The following is a 20617-nucleotide window of genomic DNA, read 5'->3' on the forward strand; positions in this document are numbered from 1 at the left end:
GCACTCACCCCAGCTACACTCATTATCTTACATTATATATTTTCATTCTTCACTCAAATTCCTTTGGAAAAAAAAACTCCCCAGGTGTGTTTTAAGTCAAATAGATCTCTCCAATTTAGATTCACTATAGCTACGGCAGTGAGATGAATGAAAAGCCCGAGAGAAAGAGTTTCTGGATAATTAATAACTGATTTATTAATTAGGCTAGAAAATAACTGATAAATTGGTGGTCACTGGTTTCTCTAGTTAACCAAAGATAAAACCATGGAGACTGCAGAATTTTTAAATACCTTTGGAAAAGGGGAGTGGGCCCTGAGGTGAAAATCATCCCCGATTAGTGAACAATTAATGTGGGGGGAGTCTTTCAAATGTAGATATGGGCTAAAAGTCTTCAGCTCCTCCTGCTGATGATGTGACTTGATCTTGCAATTCAGCTGCCTCCAGCAATCTGGACGAAGGAATCTACTCAGACCTCTCTAATTGGTTTTCTCCTTCATTACTCTTCTCCTACGATTATCCTAGACCACCATAGGAGGGCTTCTAGGATTTACTTCGTAAGCAAGAATTCACCTAGATTATTCACCTCTTTGCAAAATCTTCTAGTAGGATAGGGTCCCACCCAAGATCTCAGAATAGAGCATATACCTGGAGGATTTGAACAATCTCATCTACCAGAATGTGTTTCAGAGACTGACTGACTAACTGATCTACAGGGATTGGTCCCTGGATGAGGAAATAAAAAGGAAAAACCTTAATCTTAATTTAATAATTAGTGATTAATAAAATAGAAAAATAATCACTTCTCTCAATATCCATTTTATCATTACAAGATTAGAACGTTTTGTCTCTATTTTATTCTATGTGCAGATTTCAGATTAAACAATAATTTCATATTGTCCCTGTAGATGAGAAGATACTTTTTACTTCCGCGTTGGCCTTCGGAGTCTGGACAAAATAGGTTGGAGTACATGGGCTCCCATCTGTGTGGAGTTTTAGCTTCTTCCTTGATGCTAAAAGCCAAGTAAAATAAATACCACATGAGTGATGCTAAGTTGGACTTATCATTTAGAGCAGAGAAAAAAAAAATCCACCTGAGAGACAAGTTTTTGCTTCATTGTTGAAATTTTTGTACATTGTTTAATGTATTCAGGGATAGAAGACAAGCTCAAGTTTGGTTCCATTCCACTCAAGAAACATTTATTATGTGTCTGCTCTATGTTAGGTGGCATGCTATAATGGTCTCCTATCTATTTGTTCGCACAACTCTACAAGTGAAAAAAATTTATGCATGGAATCCCCTAGTTTCCGTCAGGGCTTTTCCTGGTTTCTACTAGCTTCTAATGCCTTCCCCCAAAATTATTTCATATTTATTTATTTTTACATTATCTCCCCCAGATAGATTATAGGATCCTCAAGAGCACAGACTTTCACTTTTGTATTTAGATCTATAATGCTCCCGTGCCTAATAGGCCCTTTACAAATTATTGATTTATTGTTGCCTTCTATCAAGTCTACTGGACTAAGATGCTGCCCCCTTTTGCCTCCCAGGCTCTACTTACTGTCCCAGCTCCTTGCTCAGACTTCATCTCTTCTCATAATCACCAACATCTGCCCAGACCTTGGAGCAAGATAAAGAGGAAAAAGAAGGACCAGAATGTTGCCACTTTCTCCTCTTTTAAGTGCCACCCTGGAAACCTGAGGAACAAGCCCCATCTATCCTTCTTGCTGGCCCTGGGCCCTGTGGCCCCTTGAGAAGATCCTGAGACTACCCCCTGCTGTTGACACCCAAGGTATATGTTCTTCTAAAAGGATACAATAGTGCACAAATAAGCATATCATAAAAAAAAAATTCAGGAAGGAGACAGCATGGACAGCTAAGAGGAAAGCGTCACAGAAGAAGTGAAGGTGATGGAAGATGAGGAAATTAGTTGGAGGTATTATCTCTCTAAGAAGAGTGAAGGTAAGTTAAAACTACATGTTATGGTATACCTCCAGATAGGAAATAAGTCTGTGTAAAATGTAAGCAAAGCATATTCCCCTGGACTGGAGAATGGGTAAAGAAATTGTAATACGTATACATACACACATACATATGTATGTGTGCATGTATATATATATAGATAGATATATAGATAGATAGATAGATATCTACATATATGATAGAATACGGTTATGTTATAAGAAACAATTAATATGATGACTGTGGAGAAGCAGAAGAAGACTTATATGAACCAATGTAAAGTAAAGTCAGCAGAACCAGGAAAACATCATATACAATAACCACAATAAAGTAAATAGAGAGAATAAAAACAGAACAGTTGAATTGAATGCTGTGAAATTATAATGACCAAGCTCGGTGTAGAAGAGGAGAAATGGAAAGACATACTTCTCATTTGCAAAGGTGGGAGACTATGAGTATGGAACATTGAAGATAACACTGTTGATTTTTTTTTATATATTGGTAAGTTTTGGTAAGCTTTTATTCCCTTCTTTTGAATTCTTTGTTAGAAGGATGGCTCTGAGTGGGAGGAGCAAGAGGAAGACTATCTTGGGAAATGTAGGTGATATAAGAACAGAAGATAGCAATTTTTTTAAAAGAAAAGAAATAGGTCTATGTAGGAGTCTTGTTTCAATAAAAGATTACTTTCAGGGACAGCTAGGTGGCACAATGGATAGAGCACTGGCCCTGGAGTCAGGAGGACCTGAGTTCAAATATTACCTCAAACACATAACACTCACTAGCTGTGTGACGTTGGGCAAGTCACTTAACCCCAATTGCCTCACCAAGCAAAAAAAGAAAAGAGTACTTTCTCCATAAGGATATGACCAGTGATATACTGGTAAGCGTTTAACAATCAATTTTCTGAAAGAAAATGGACAAGATATATATTTAAGATAGGTCAGCATTATTAACATTTTTATATCACTTTAAGTCTAGACAATAAAAAAAATCAATCACTAATTTGTAGTAGTCTTTTCCAATTTCTGAAGTGTAAATGCTCACACTGAAAAATTTAATAATCAGCTTTCATGAACCTGTACAAGCTGGCTCTAGCATACCCCTGAATGTGCCCAATGTTTAGCACACTAAGATTGTGACAGAGGAACAGGATGGAGGAGGGAGGAAGAGAGTGAGAATATTTTGCATCATTCTGAAACAAAACATACATGGTTTGGGAATGGCATTGTGGGTTATTTTGTGCTATCAGCACTTCTTCCTTCCATTAACACACAAAATAATTGAGAGTGTCAAACTCAAATAGAAATGGATCCTACTAGAAGCATGTTGACTAAGAAAACCAAAAATCAACATTATCTGTATTGTATTGTATTCTTTCTTATTTTGTTAAACATTTCTCAATTACATTTTGATCTGACTTGAACCATACTGGTGAGTTCAGTTGGCCATTAACAGCTTTAAGGTTGATACCTCTAGTTTGAGGTACCTTCATTCAGTTTAGAAATATATGCCATGTGCATGCTTCTTTGTATAAATAAGCCTTCTGTCCAAAACTGGTTTTTGTTCTTAGAAGATTCAAGGAACTTATGGCATGATTAATGAGTTAATGTTATGAATCTGATCAAGAAATATATAAATATCCATAATGCCTCCAAAGAGGGTGAAATGGGCAGCAACAACAGTAGCCCAGAAACCCTTTCTCATGATGCCACAGGCACAGGCACAGGACCAAGAGAAAGCAATAAGGAGATTCCTGGTGTCATGGTCTCAGGGAATGAAAGCTGGCAGTGGCATAGTCAGTAGCTGCCAGCTGAGCCACAAGGATTTCTTGGTTCAAGCTATGAGCTACAGGAGTTAGGATGACTGGCAGACTGTGCTGAATGATGGAAGTGGTTAAGAACCAGGAATAAAGCCAGTCAATGCCTACACATGTATAATCTATATCAAATTGCTTGCCTTCTCGAGGAGGAGGAAGGAGGGAAAGGAGAGGATTTGAAACTCACCATTTTTCTTAAAATGAATGTTAAATGTTAAAAATGAAGGTTAAAAATTTGTGCTTACACGTGATTAAGAAAACATTTAAAAACTAAATATTTTTTTTTTAAATAAAATAATGGTCTTGGGGGGGAAAAGAGAGTCAGTCAATGCTAGAGCAATAGGGAACAATACGAAGACCCAGAGAAATGGAGATGGGCATCTGACACCAGACTGACCCTGAGACCTGAGAGCACTTGAGACAAGGACGGGACTGGTGGGAACAGTGTTCTGTGGGGATTATGACTCATTCTCTATGATACTCAGGGGAAAGTAGGCTATAACTACGCCTTTGCTGATGGAGCTCAAAGGTGACTCCCTTTTACTATCGTTTACATGCCAATTAATAAACCTGTTCTACATTTAAACACTTATTGTTAACCTGATGTTCACAGTGAAACTGGAAACCCACTCATAGAGATCTGGAAATAAGCCAAATTCAGATGTCAGCTCCCATGAGTTTAATCATCATTTCTCTGCAAATGATTTCCAGATCTATAAATCTAGCCCTGTTCTCTATCCTGAGCCCTAGATCCACTTCCCAACTGACTGTTGGATATTTCAGACTGGATGCCCTGTAGTATTTCTAAGTCATGTTCAGAGAACTCATTTTGTTTCTACCCAAACCCACGTCTCTTCCAAATTTCTTTTTTTTTCTATTAAGGTACTATCACGTTATAGTCATGAGAGTTCATAACCTCAGTATCATCCTAAACTTCTCACTCTCATTTTCCTCATACATCCAGTAAATAGCCATATTTTATTATTTCTAGTTGTATAGTATTACTCTAGTATCAATACTATCAATCACCTTCTCTCTATTAATATGGCCACCAATATAGTTCTGGCCCTCATCATCTATACTATTGCAGCAGCCAAGAGGTCTCCCTGCCTCCAGTTTCCCTCCTTCCAATCCATACTCCACACACCTGCCACTGTGTCACCCCTCTAGTCATTAAATTCCAATGGCTCCCTATTACTTCTAAGATCAAATACAGGGTCCCAAAAGTCTTAGTGCTGTTTTAAGCTGCATTAAGACTTTAAGACTTTTGAGACACACTACATAAACTCCTCCATTTGTCTTTTAAATACCTTCATAATTTCTCTCATTCATTTGAAAGTTTATGTGCCCAATCATTTCAACAATCTATAAGAAAGCAGAGAATTAAGAATTTAGAGATGAAAAACAAAAATAACCAATTGCCTAAAAAAGAAAAAGAAAAACATAAACCTCCAAACAAAACAAAACCTGAAGAGTCAAAAGGAATGTCAAAATTTATGCACTAAATCTCATGCTTTAGGATATATTCTCATGCCCTCACTTGAGGACTGTTTTACTCTTATTTTAGTTACAATTCAAAGGACCTCTGTTATCTACTTACCAATTCTTCCCCAATGTATTAAAAACTATAAAGTAGAAGTGCAGATGAGGGTGTGTGTTAGAGGAAGGCATAATGAGATCACCGAGAAGTGGTAACCAGCATATAGACAAGAAAAGAAACAGAAAAACTATTTTTAAAAAAAAGTATTTGCTTTAGAATTTAAAAGAGAAGTACAGATTGCATTTGAGACTAGGAAATGAGGAGTAATCAAGTATCATTATCTGCCTAGGAGGCATCAAGCAGCACTGAGAAGCTACAGTGACCCAAGTGGGAAGGTAAGTTTCTATTGGCTGCAGATAAATGAGGGCTAACTTTTCATTCCAGGGTTCCAAATATTTTACCAGACAACCAGGCGCCCCCTAACACGTTTCATCTCTACCACAGATGAGCTCGAGGGTATTATCTTCAACTTCTGTCAGAAGATTGGAGTACTATGAGAATTTGAGGAAGAATATTGAATACAGGTATTAGCATGCACAGAAAAGGAATTCCCCCTTTGTTTTCCTTGAATAGAGGAACTAACTTGGAAAGTGGTTAGAGATAGATGGATGGACAGGTAGATAGGTAAGATAGAGAGAGAGAGAGATAAGATAAGATAAATCGATAAGATAAAATGGATAGATTTATTGAACATTTATTCAGTAAAGTCTGGAGTACAAATATAATCAAGACAGTTCCTGCCCTCCCAAAGAACTAACATTCTAATATGGGGAAGAAAATACATAAAGAAGAGTTGGAAAAGGGGGAGAAAGGTGACATGGGTAGCATTGGATCCTGAGGGTTCTAGGAAAGATAAAGTAAAGGGTCACCTATGGGTGACCTCGGGATATTTAAAGCCCCCAAACTGTTATATAAGGACTCATCGAATCTGGGGAGAGATGCTAATTTGATAGCACAAAGTGAGCAAGTGCTATGAAGAATACTTTAGGATATATTCTCATGCCCTCACTTGAGGACTGTTTTACTCTTATTTTAGTTACAATTCAAAGGACCTCTGTTATCTACTTACCAATGCTGGAAGGCAGTGCTGGGTATTAGTAGACTGCATTCAGGGGAGAGACTAATAGCAGAAGCTAGGAAGAGTGAGGAGCTGGTGCATCCTCACTGTTAGCTCTTGTCTGGAGTTTTCAAACATTCAGGGAGAGACTCTCATCCCTAGATTTTGTAGCATAAAGCCTTGGCTACATGCATTTCCATGCCATCACAGTCTCATTCATATGGTGACAAGATCTACATATACCTATAGGAGACAAGACATAACATAATTGCCTTTTTAGTAGACTAGCACATTATCAGAGAACACAGAAATGTCTGTATGATCGAAGATTTCTTGGGATACTTATACAAGACAGTTATACCAGAGATACCTATAGAGAACAGTTTTACCTTTCCTAGGGTCTCAAAGTCTTAAATAATAGATTTCAAGCTAAAAGGGTTCCAGAGGTCACCTAGTTCAGCTCCTTCATTCTATAAATGTGAGAAAACTAAAGCTCAAGAAGGCTGTCATTTGGCCAAGACCACATAGGAAGTAAACGTCAGAGGTAGAATTTAAACCCAGATTCTTTAGCTCCAGACATGGTGTGCTTGCTGGCATGAGGTAGGTTAGCTCTTTTCCCTACTGAAAAGGCAAGTCACTCAAAAATGGCAATGTCATGGCTAGTCAAATATCTCTAGGCAATAGTCACTCCCATTCTTTCTATTTAATCACTGCAGCTAACCATGCCTTCCACTCTGAAAGATGAAATCAACTCAGAAACTCACACCTCCCCCAAACCCTCTGTCTCTGGGGCCCCTTTCTCCCTCTTATTGAAGAGAGTGGAGGTTTGACATTAGAGAGCTCCCCTCAGATCCTCCACTATTTAAAGGGAATTTACATCACCATTTCCCACTTGGCTGCTTTCCTAAACTTCCTGATCTCCAGAAATTTATCATTCTGAAAGATGAAATCAACTCTGAAAACTTCCCTTCCTCAGATGATTCCCCTCCCCAGCTGCAGAACTTCATCATGCCCTCCCAACCTCCCTCTCCCCTGCCCACCTTCTTTAGCTTCCTTTTTTGGGTTGTCTCTCCTATCAGATTGTGAGTTCCTTAAGGGCAGGAACTATCACACCTTTCTTTGTAGCCTCAGCACTTAGCATGTTGCCTGGCACACAGTAGGCTCTTAATAAATGTTAATTGACTCTGACTCTAACTCATGATTTAATGTGCTACTCATCTTCTAGAGACTTAGTGTATAGACCATGACATAATTTTCTGGACATAGCCCATGCTAAAATGTGTTTTGCTCAACAATACACATTTGTAACAATGGTTTTCTTTTTCTTGCTTTCTCAGTGAGGCAGGGAATGAGGGAGAGAAGCAGATAGGAGAGAGAGAAGACAGATCCCTGTTTGAAAATCAAATAAAATGTATTTTTTAAAAGTAAAATGAAAACAATACCTAACAATTTTAATAAACATGTTTTCTTCATGCCAGAAAAATGGTTCGGTTATTTGAAATATATAGTCCAATTCAATTACTTAAGACACAGTATATAGCTGCTCCCTGATGCTCAATGGAACTCGCCAAATATTTAAGTGCCTGCTACATGCAAGGAGCTATGTTAAGTATTAGAGATATAAAGTCAAAAATAGAAAAAATGTTTAAATTCCTGCCCTCAAAGAATTGCTTCAAAATAGAAAATAAAAATAATTCTTGCCCTCAAGGAGCTGCCATTCTATTGCTGTTTCACTAATTTTCATGCCAACATCTTCCCTTGCATCATAATTGGGAATTGGTACACAGAGATGTTCATGGATTTTTGTATTAATCTGGGCCGTGCCTTGCATTGCTTCTGAGGTCACACAGCCTATGATGAACAAGTTATAATAAAGCTATGAAATAAAATGTAAAATTAGTGAGTAGTTACAGCTGACCTTCTTCCTGCTTCCCATCCCAAAGTCAAGGATCAAGTAGGACAATGAGTACACTTAGCAAAGGTTGGGGCTCTCTGTGAGGAGTGGACCTGGCTCAGGTCTATCCTCTATGAGTTTAGATTCAGATAAATGATACATTTATGAGCCATTCAACATTTTTAAAAAGAGGTTTACTTAGCTATGGCATAGACAACACATTCCACAAGGATATTCTAGGCTACTCCTTGTCTCTTTATGGAAATGTGTTTGGTCAGTAGGGCAGAGTGTAGTGATTCTAGGGGTCTTAGGGTATCAGTCAAGTCTGAAATGCCTCAACTCCACAAGTGAGCCTTTTATCCCCTTAGGTGACCAGAAAACTGTATCAAAGAAAATGAAGCTTGAGCCTTGGCCCCTCTGGGTTAATCAAGTCCTAAGGGCAGCTTTGTCTCCTTTCAGAGGAAAAATAGCCTAAATTTTACAAGGGAAAGGGTTAGGCTAGTAGTGTTCTCACCACATCCCCAGAGAATCTTGTGCTTCTTATGAGGACAGGGCCTCTAGAAGAATCTACATTTCTTAAAGCAGAATGGAATTTACTAATGGGCCTAGTCCTTGGGAAACTAGGTACCTAGCAGCATAGTTGACCAATGGAAGGTCATTGGAGAAACATCAACACCCACTTACATGAATCCCCTTAAGTCAGAAAAGGAACCATTATCAAAGTCTCAATATGCAATCTGTTTTTAAAAGACTCCTATCAATCATTTTTTAAAGCAAGTTTTGGCACTTAACTAGGTAAGCTGTATTAACTAGAAAATGCATTTTTGTGGAGCATCTCATTCCCTAAAGATACTAGATAGATAAGACATTACAATATTCAGAATTAGTGTACACTGTTAAAGAAAAATGAAAGAGCACTGAGTGGGCAGAGGAAATAGTATGAGAAACTCTTAAGGAAAATTGGGGCTTCAGGTTTTGAAATTAGAAAAACATAATCTGTAGAGTCCCCCTTGAGATAACTTGTAAGGAGGCCAATTTGGTGTTATTTCTAGGCCTATCTATTTCTGGAGTCAATTTGATATGCCCTTTGGGAGTCAAGCACCTGGGGCTAATGTCAAGGGAGCTCTGATGCATGAGTCCTGTATCTTCTGGGAAGCAGTAGGAGGCAGGTGCTTCCCCTACATAGTTGATAACACAGGGAGATCTGAACCATACCAGTGCTCCAAAGACTTTGGCTCATCTGTCATTCCCACCATGGAGCTTCAAACCAGAGCTATCAACAGGAAGAAAACCAGAGGCCACTGAGTTTATTTACTGCTTTCTCCACCAGTTATTAGTCTGGGAACAAATAGAAGACACCCTAGTAAATAAAATGGTTCAATGAGAGAGATGAGGAATCTACTCAAACTCTGTCAGGGAAGGGGTTGATACTCCATTTCTAGCATGATTCCTGATTTCTACATGATACCCTTTCTGAACAGGCCTGAAGTCTTTTCTCTCCTCTGAAGCTATTCTACTTTTAATAATGTTTGGAGAATATAAAGATACATTAATAAAAGAGCTTTCAAAGTGGATGGTGCAATAGCTAAACAAATTGTTGTTTTTGGTTTATAAAATGTAATTTTATTTTATATAACTTTGCTGTTACATAGGGCATGACATTTTCACAAGGCTTTTTGGGGATGGTAATCAATGATTAGCAACACACAATAATGGTTAAAACTTTCTAAGTAACAATCACTGGACAAACATGACAGCCATGCACAAATCTGCATGGAAAAGTACTAAAAATGTTAGGCCTGGACTTATGTATTTCCAATCTCCCATTTTAGTGTATTAAGAAATGACATGCACTTTATACATGATTGGGATGGAATATTACTGTGCCCCAAGTAACAATGAATATGAACAATAAAAAGAAAAATGAGATTTATATTAATTTATGTAAAATAAATGAAACAGAAACAGGAAAATGATATACAAAATTACAACAATGGAAATGAAAAAGAACAAAAAATTTAACCTGGATGTTTTATAATTATAATGATCAAGCTTGTTCCCAAAGAAGACATAAGAAAATGTGCCTCATTTCCCTTCTCTGCAGAGGTGGGGGACTGTGGGTGTGGAACATTGTATATATTGCCGGACAGTGGATGTGATGGCCAGTTTTTTCTAATTTTAGTGGTATAATGAATAGAAACGTCTTGGAGCCAGAAAAACTTGAAATGAACTCTCACACATGCTGGACAAATCACTTAACCTCTCAACATTCTAGTTAGCGCTTTATGAGAAGAATTCTTACTCTAGCGTCTGAGGATAAATAATACACGATAGACATATAGATTATAGATAGATAGAGAGACAGATAGATAAACTGTTTCAATATATTTGGTTTCCTTTGCAATCCCACATCTTTTATGCATTTAAAAATATGATTCTTAGAAGGGATTGGTAGACTTCATGAGAATGCCAAAGGAGTTCATTACACACACAAAAAGGGTAAGAATCTCTGATCTAAGACTATAAGATATAGGAAGGTATCAATCTGTTAGTAGAGAGACTTCCTCTATCTCAGAGTATCCCTGGTACAGTGGATAGAGTACCTGGCCTGGAGTCAAGAAATTCAAATTCGGCTTTAAATAATGCACCAGTTGTGTGACCCTACATCTCTGCTTTCCTCTCTGGACTCCACCACCTTGCCACAGAAACCTTTTAACTCTTAAAGTTCATGCTGCCATTGGCCTTCTGACCCTGGAAGTTAGGATGAGAGGTGTTGCCCCTTCCTCTGAATTGTTGTCCCTACCTTTGCCAACACCTCCATTTTAAGGGAAGTTCCCAGGCCAGCCATGTCTTCATTCATCTCCCAGCTTTACTCCTGACTGTCTGGACTTTCTTGACCATGTCTCACTTTGGGTATCTTCTCCTCACCCTCACCTTTTATGTGTTGTCTGCCTCCATTAGAATGCAAATTCCTTTAGGGCAAGAACTGTTCTTTTTGCTTGTATTTGTATTCCCAGTGATTATCACAGAACCTGGCACATAGTAAGTGCTTAATAAATGCTTGTTGATTTATTGGCCTACCTCATAGGGTTGTTATAAGAACCAAATAAGATAAAATATGTAAAGTGCTTTGCACAACTGCTATATAAATGCTATCCATTATTATCCCTGTCCACCTCTCAAAATCCTACCCATTTTTTAAATCCCAGCTTAAGTGTCACCTCCTCTATAAAGCCTTCCCTGATTCTCTCCAGCTACAGCTGATCTTTCCATCCTATGAATTAGTGAAGCCCACTTTCTACCAGTTACTGATAATCAAATCAACATTACCGTTGCTACTGTGAAGGGCATAACAATCTAGATTGCCCTGTGGTTCCATTCAGAATCATGGACAACCTGGCTCCCATGAGCTGCTCAACAAACATTCTTTGCTCCCTCATGTCAGCCCAGTCCTTCTCACTTTACCTGCTCTACTCTAACCTCTATTGTGTCCTCTGGAACCCCTGTTCTATTGTTCACAAATGGCCTTTCACATTAGAACTGTGCCCTCTCCTCAGAAATCACTGTGTATATAGTATGTATTTATTTTTAATGTATATACAATTCCCCCCTAAAAGAATGTAAACTCCTTGATGACAGGGTCAGTTTGGTTGTTGTTTCTATATCCCCAGCAGGTAGCACAGTGCCTGGCATAGAGTACACACTTAATAAGTGCTTAATGAGTTGCTGGATTGAATTGAAATTTGTTGACACCATTCACTGACATATCATTTATTGTCACATTTTCTAGTTATATGTGTACATGCCTTAACCTTCTTATTAGATTAAAAAATCTTGGAGAAAAAGAACTATGTCTTATACATTAGCGTACCCTGCCAAAGTACATAATTCACAGTAGAATGTGCTCAGTAATTATTTATTGAATGAATGAATGAGTAAGGTCAATATTCTGATGTCCTCATCATATTGCACAGTTGTTTGGAAGACAAATGTGACCCACCAAATATCATATTTGTATGTGACAAATGAGACCCACCAAATATCATAGGCCTGTCTACTTTACCTGCACTCCAGTAAATCAAGCCTTAGATTCACAATCAAATGGAAATCAATGGGAACATGGATCTGTATAGTTTTTCACCAGTGATTATGTACTTCAAGACTCAAGAAAAGGAATTCTTTCCTCTATTCAGGATGAGTTTGGAAAGCATGCCAAGAAGTAAATGTCACTGGGCAGTTGCCTTTTGCACAATATTCTACAAGTCTTTGTGCCCCTTCCTTGCCAACAGCTGTAAAATACAGTAAATGCCTAAAGGGAAGAGTCTTCCACCTTTGGTGCCACTCTTTCAGTCTGAGCACTGTTTATCTTGAAAACTTACTGCCTCTTGGCATGACTCCAAGGCAAATAGTCCAGTGATTCATGGTCTTTTCCCTTTCAGGTCCTTTTTGAGCGGCAATGGCAAACAGGCTGTCCCAATAAAAACGTGCTTTAAAGAGGTAGAACTCCATTCCCCACCCCTCTAATAGACAGAAGCCTCATAAATTTGGGAGCTAAGAAATTACTCAATTCAAGTTATATTGCCCCAGGTTTCTAATAAACATGATGTCTGAGATGGAAAATGCAGACCTGTTATTTACAACCAAAGAAATCATCCAAAGTCTCAATTTATAGTTATGCAAAAATATGATCTTTTTTTTTTTGTATGTGTGTGGGGGGGTGGGGGTGAAAGGAGGTTGGGGAGGGAGGGGACAGGACTGTGTTAGGGGAATGTCCCAGGAATGATAAAAGCTGAACCAAAACCAAGACAGGCAAATGGCTCAATTTAGCTTCCCCCTATCTTTGCTGAACTATAAACAGGCCTAGCTGTCCTCTCCTTGTATTTGCCTCTTGTGCAAATTGAGTGAAGGCAACATGATAAAAAAAAAAAGCCCATATTTCTATTGCACTTTAGGGGTCTTCACATACAAACCATATGACCCCATACAAGTCACAGAAACTCTCCATGCTCTTGACAACTCTCCAAGACAACAAGTTTATTTGCTTGTTTGTTTTTGATATGGCAATTGGAGTATGTGATTTGCCCAGAGTCAACACAGCTAGTGAGAGTTATGAGTCTGAGGCCAGATTTGAACTCAGGTCCTCCTGACTCCAGGGCTGGTGCTCCATCCACTGCGCTACCTAGCTGCCCCAACAATAAGTTTTGAAGAAGGTGCCAAGCCTTGGTAGAGGGAACTTCCTCATTCAGGAGGACCCTCCGTCAATGTAATCTTAGGTCCAGTCCCTCTCCCTCTCAGCTTTAGGGTTGACAATCCATTCCCCCACAACCAATTTGTAAAGCACATAGTACTCATTTTACAAATGAGTTTCAGAGAGGCCTAAGTGACCTCTCCAGAATCAAACAGCTAGTAGGAGTCAGAGTTGGTCTTCTGTCTCCAAGACTCTTTCCACCATACTTAATACTCAGATGAGTGGACCACAGCCAGGATGTCACCTCTGTTTTCACATATGTTAGCAGAAGGGATGCAATAAAGATTCACCTATATGCAGTCTCCCTAGAAGAGAGATAACAGTTGTTACTCCAGGCTTTTCCTATAAAAAAGAAATATAAGAGAAATGCCTAACATATTGCTCAAATACAATAGAATTCAGTCCTTGAGGTAACAAGATGCTCCTGTAATCTCTACAAGAGAGCTAAAGAAATGAACTAAATTCAATCCTCAAAAAGGGGTGGAGTGTCTTGATGTTTTAAAGAATTATTCGTAGGAGCCCTGGGATTACCTTTGTTGTTGTTTGGTCATTCAGTCTTGTCCTATTCTTCATGACCCTGTGGACCATACTGTCCATGGGGTTTTCTTGGCAAAGATATTGTAATGGCTTGCCATTTCCTTCTGCAGTGGATTAAGGCAAACAGAAGTTAAATGACTTGCCCAGGATCACACAGCTGTAAGAGTCTGAGTCAAGATTCAAACTCAGATCTTCTTGATTCCAGGTCCAGAGTTCTATCCACTGAGCCATTTAGCTGATTCTTAGGCAAACAAAGATTAAAGTGACTTGCCAGAGGTCACATAGCTAGTAGGTGTCTGAGTCTGGATTTAAACCCAGGTCTTCCTGATTCCAGGCTTAGATTCCAGGCAAACTATCAACTATGCCATTTAGCTGCCCCAGGGATTACCTTATATGGCATTTATATTTACATATATATATATGTATATATATATTTATATTTATATATGTATGCATGTACATATGTATGTAAGTATGTATGTAAGTATGTATATATGTATGTACACACACACACATTTTAAATGCCACATAAGAGATTATCTTCTATGGCATTTTAAAAATGTGTATGTCTTTCCTAGGCTTGATGAATTCCAAATACGCAGCCTCGTGTGAGGATTAGATTTCTTGACACTCTGCTTTCTGGTCTGATACCCAACAACAAACTGCTGGAGCAGTAACAAATCAAAACACAAGTTCTTTATATCTGCTGACTTCAAACACAGTCTATTCTCTCCCATACAAATGAACCGAATTGATGCACTTGGACCTCAAATATAACCATGCATTCCATTCTATTTCCACAAATATTGATAAATTTCATTCTTATTCTGACAGAGTAGCAAAAGGTTAAGGGCCCAGAGTTTGTTTACTTAGCTTAGAAAAGGCTGTTAACTTGGATTAAAACTATGAAAGTTACAAGAAGTGTTACTTTAGAATGTAAGAGGGTTGGGACTGGTTTGGGACTTCTCTTTCACATTGCTAGAACCCTGCCTCACATTTTACATAGATGTGAATTGAATTGAATTGAATTGAACGAAATTAAATTGAATTATCAATTACAATTCCCAACCCTGGTCAAGCTATTTATCCAAGTTGTCTCTATTGAGCTCAAGAGGTGTGAAATTCTTCAGACCAAATACATTTTAATTTTTAAAATCTCTGTGGATGTGGTATGGCAGAGGTGTTTCTGTTGATATTACACCCCTAGAAGCTCTTCTTGGTGGCTGGCCTATCAGCTCTCCTAGTCCTACTTTTTTTTTCATCCATGAATCCCAGGGCTTGACTCACTAGTTCCTTCCTTTTCTTTGCCCCCTCCTTTTTTAACTCATTGCACCCCCCCCTTTTCTCAATTCAGCTCTTTCAGTGTGAAGCGGGAGGATTCCGTTTCTCTCCCAACTTGTTTTTTCCTAAATAATCTTCCTTTATATATCCTAAAAATGTTCTTCTCTTTCTAGTAAAAAAAAAAAAGTAGGAGAAGTTTTAAAATAATAAGTAAAGGAGACAAGTTACAAAGTTATAAAACTTAAAAGCTAGACTTAATCCTCAATGAAGATAAAAATGGAGTAGGTCGGCTCTTACTTCACTCTCCTCTTATTGCACTGACTCATCCTTTTAATTCTTTCCCCAGAGTCAGCCCTGCCCCAGTTCTGCCTGGCTTGGATGCCAGAACAAAAGTCAGTCTTCCCTACATTTCCCCATTATATTCCTGTCTACAAGGAAGGATGTGTAAAGGTGTTGCCTGCGGCACATAATTGCCTCAGGCAGCGGTCCATGAGCCAAACCTTATCCCAGACCACCTTGACTTGTGCAGGATGGCTCTGCAGGAGTACTTCCTATGACTACACACCCTGAGAGCACTGGGGCCCCCCGGCATGGAGTAGTAGAGAGGACACTGGACCTGAGGTTTGAGTCCTGGACCTACTACTTAAAATCAGTGTGACCTTTGGCAAATGGCCCCATTTCCCAGAGCTTCAGTCTCCTCAGCTGAAAAAACAGATCCTATTATTGAATATGTGTATGAATAGAAAAGAGATGAGGTGATCATGTAGCATGAATGAGGACTAACAAATGAACCACTTGTGTCCTCTATTGGTAAATAAAGCTCATCAAGAGAATGAAAGGAAGGACACTAGCTGGACCCTCTGTAGATAGGAGAATATGGACAAGAGTTGGCCCAGGATGAGAAGGATCAGATGAATTGTCATCAAAGTGGTTGGAAGGAGCACCACATAGATGAAATCACAAACCCATCAAAGTATTGAGTATTGTGTGCTATCTATCTCACAGGGTGGCTGTTAGGATCAAATAGAATAATGTATGCCAGTTTTACAACCATAAAACACTATCCTAGTTGGGAAGGAAGGAAATTATATTTATTAAGCACCTACTATGTGGCAGGCATTGTGCTAACCATTTTATAAATACCATCTTACTCGATCCTCATAATAACTCTGGGAGGTTGGTGCTATTATCATTCCCATTTTATAATAAGGAAACTGAGGTAGACAGAGGTTAAATGACTTGTCCACGTTCACACAGGTATAATGTGTGTCTGAGGCCAGATTTGAGCTCAAGACTTCCTAACTCCAGACCCAATAGTCTAGCAACTGTGCCACCTAGTTGGCTCTAACGATAGTTAATAAGATAATGACGATCAAAGACAGACTGATATAGTGAATAGAGATTTGCTTATAATCAGAAAGATGTTGGTTCAAGGTCAGTCTCTAATACATACTGGCTGTTTGCCCCTGAGCAAGTCATTTGATCTCTCACTGTTCCCAGGCAGCTGTCTACAAGCTGCAGAAGCTGGTACTGATCATCCCTGGAAGTGAAGTCAAAGTCTGGTCAAAACGATTATGATGGCGCAATGACACTGCTCTGCAGGCGACAAGGAGAAGGTAGCTCTGACTTGAATCACTGATCAAAGTTCCTGACACATGGGGCATGGCACAAAAATCTCCCACTAAGGGAGGAAAGGGGGTGAGTTACTCACAATTAGAAGGGTAGAGTCATTTGCATTCCCTGGTTCTGCCATCATGGAACTCTAAGGCAGCTGGACAGTCTTAATGATAACACAATGGATAACCTCCATGAGTAGAAGTGTCCAGAAAGGTGGGGATAACAACCATTAAGGACTAATGCTGCTCCAGTCTATACTCCAACCTGTCTCTACCATGCCAAAGCAGCACCACACCCCAGCTTTGCATCCTGAAGCTTCATTCCAGCCTTGGAATTCACATGTTAGAACTTCCCTTAATGGCTCCTCCTAGAATGTCCATTTAATGAGTACACTCAGACACACTATGCCTTGTTCCTCTGCAGGCTCACTCCAGACTTCCTCTGCCATGCCCCCTATCCTAGTTTGCACCTTCTTTTTATGTGTTGCCTTCCTCCATTAAAATGTAAGCCCCCTTAGGGAAGAAGCTGTCTCTCTACTTGTATTTGTAGTCTCAGTAACTGATGCATGGTAAATGCTTACTTTGAGCCACCAGGTGGCGCCATAGAGCATGGAGTGCCAGGCCTGGAGTCAGAAAGACTCCTCTCTTGAGTTCAAATCTGGCCTCAGACTCTTACTAGCTGTGTGACCCTGGGCAAGTAACTTAAACCCTGTTTACCTCAGTTTCCTCATCTGTAAAATGAGCTGGAGAAGGAAATGGCAAATCACTCCAGTATCTCTGCCAAGAAAACCCCAAATGGGGTCATGCAGGGTCAGACAAGAACTTATTTTATAAATGCTAATTGACTAGTGAAAGATTTCTGTAAGCACCTGCTGCCATGTGAGAGGAAGGACACTGCCTTACTCCCCTCCACCACAAGTACACCTCTGTGTAGCTGCTGCAGGATAGTCCAACACTTCCACGAAAGCCAGCTCTACCAGAAACTGCTAAGCTAGCTTGTCCACCTGACAGCTGTTTGCTCTGAGTCAGCACCTCAAGCTTTATCTCTGGGTGTGCTGGAGCCCATTCCTACTGGCCCAGGAGGCAATTGTTCATTTTTCAGTGCTAGTGTTTACACTTGGGAAATTGGCCAATGCTACAGATTAGGGCCTGATTTGTTGATTTCTAGACTTAAGAAAGCAACAGAGGAAACGTTAATATTGTGGATTAAACTTAAACATTTGTGTCATGTGTACTTTTTTTCTTGGAGAGCTGGTTGTTAAACATTTACAAGCTTATCTCTGCCACAGTTGTGAAAGATACTTCCCTACCTGGACCTAAATATTATTCTCAGAATTTCAGGTTATAGTATACTGACTTTGCAGGTATATCCTATATCCCTTCCTAGAGCTTGCTATAGTTTCTGGCCCTTTGAAATTTTACTCTTGGCTCCCTAGTAGAGAAATCTAGTCTCAGATATTTCTCACCTAGGCTTTAGAACAGAGGTTCCCAAATTTATTTGGCCTACCACCCCCTTTAAAAAAAAAAATACTCAGCGCCTCCCTGGAAATCTACCTTCTTTAACCCTTTAATTTGCATCATTTCAAAAAAAATATTAATTTTTTTTTAAAAAAATGACATAAATTAATTTATTATAAATTTGTGGGGTTTTTCCTGCATTGAAATTTTGATGATGCAATATCGAGTCATGTAAGCATACAGTATCGTATTGTTAACAAGTCATTACACACATATAATCCTGCTGAGGCATTCTGAACTTCCCGACAATGTGCTACAAGCCTGCCAACACTTGCTTGTTAAGATTTGTCAGCTGACTTGACCACTGATTGGTTATAACTTGCATTTTGTGTGTGTGTGTGTGTGTGTGTGTGTGTGTGTGTGTGTGTTTTAAATAACATAATCACTGCGACTTTAATTCTGTTACACAATAAATGAAACATGTATGAACAATTTTTCAAATTTTTCTTCTCTTCTTTCCTTATGCTTCCACCTCCCCCTTATTTTTATTCAACGTCCCCCAACTGCACTTGAGGCTACTACTGCCTCTGTGGATCATTCCTGCACCCCCAGGGGGCAGTGTAGCCCATTTTGGGAACCTCTGCTAGACTGTCCCTCAATGACCTCACATTCCCTTCTGTCAGCTCCCTGGATGTCTCCATGGTTTTGCATACGGAAGTCCTACCATTCTCTGACCAATTTCTCCCTCTCCTGATTGGTTTTCCTGAAACAAATTTGCTAGATGATCAATCTTGTTCTATACTTCCAAGGTGAATATTAATTCTGCATTATAATCTATGCTGGCATCTGGGCTTTGTTTCATTAGTGTCCATGCAGACTTGTTAGCAGATACCATTACTCCTGCAACCTTATACCAGCTCCCATTGGTCTCCAGGAACAGGATGCCTTATCTGACTGCTCCAAAGTCTCTATTTCACATGGGAAAGACCACTAAGTTCCCAACTACATTTTGAGGCAATCTTCTAGTTCTGAGATCATTTGCACAGCTGAGACTGCTGATGGATCCTAGGCTTTATGACTGATCATGTCTAGCTCAGATTACTATCTCCACTCAATTTTCCAAGATCTCTTTGATGATTCCTCATTGAAGTGCTCTCCAACGTGTATCTTTTCCCAGAATCTTATACCTTTCAGTTTTATGATCTCAAATATACATTGTTATCTTTTAGTAGGCCACTCACCTGGCATTCTTAGGTGAGTAGCCCAGAAGCACAGGAGGAAAAAGAAGAGGATAATTCAAAATCAAGCAAAAAAAATACACCCCCCAAAAAAGTCAGGAATCTCTGATAAGAAATATTCGTTAATGATTCATACCCTGTCTTCCAAAAAGGAAAAGGATTTGATACAGGTTGCATAAAAATCACATCTGAAATACTGCAATTCAAAATTTAAAAACAGAAAAATAATAATCAGAATTGAGAGAATAGTTGAAAGGAGCAGAAAAACAGATTAAACAGGCACCTGGCTTGAATGAATTATTAGAATTGTCCCCTGAACTTAGCTCTGAGTTAACTCTGAATTTGATCAGAGATAAAGCAAAGAAGAAGATACACTTAATTATATAGCTCTCGTTGTTTACTATAAGGAATCAGATATGCTGGGGCTTGGGGGCAGACATACTTTGTCATGGTACTGACCTCTATCAACAGGAATTTGTTACATGGATCTTTATGTGAGGGGCACTGAGCAACATAATGGACAATGTCTTTGGCAACAGTCTCACAAAATATATGGACACATTTTTCAAGTAGACATTACTGATATTGACCTTCTATAAGAGCTGAGGCATAAAATTCCATCTTAACATAGTGAAAGCTTTTTCACAGGGACCTAAGATAATATGGTTCCAGTGCATAGTTTTCTGATGATCTAACTTAATACAGGGATAGAGTTTAGACAACCTCTAGGAATAAATAGCCAAATTGTCCATTAGGCAGTCTCTCTGAAATATCAGGTGTCTTAATCAGGCTCTTTTCAAGTGCTGGATCATCGTCCATTTATGGTTGAACGAACTGAGATCTTTTAAGATCTTAGCGGTACATGAATTGTTAACTAAAATAAACTGTTAATGGAAGAAATATCCATATGACTTAGATCAGTGGTCCTCAAAATTGTTTTTTTTTAAATGAGATCTCTTTTAACCTCAAAAA

At 39.0% G+C, this 20617-nt stretch overlaps 1 long non-coding RNA gene across 1 annotated transcript; it reads right to left on the reverse strand.

Moving 5' to 3' along the window:
• Positions 1–853: 853 nt before the first annotated feature.
• LOC110196896 (uncharacterized) lies at positions 854–6604 on the reverse strand. The gene is made up of 3 exons (XR_002321338.1): positions 6386–6604; positions 1560–1618; positions 854–1010 (listed from the first exon to the last, which is right to left on the reverse strand). It is a non-coding gene; the product is annotated as an uncharacterized LOC110196896 (long non-coding RNA).
• Positions 6605–20617: the final 14013 nt, after the last annotated feature.

This window comes from Phascolarctos cinereus, unplaced genomic scaffold, assembly GCF_003287225.1.
Source record: "Phascolarctos cinereus isolate Bilbo 61053 unplaced genomic scaffold, phaCin_HiC Scaffold_726;HRSCAF=1367, whole genome shotgun sequence".
Lineage (NCBI taxonomy): Eukaryota > Metazoa > Chordata > Mammalia > Diprotodontia > Phascolarctidae > Phascolarctos > Phascolarctos cinereus.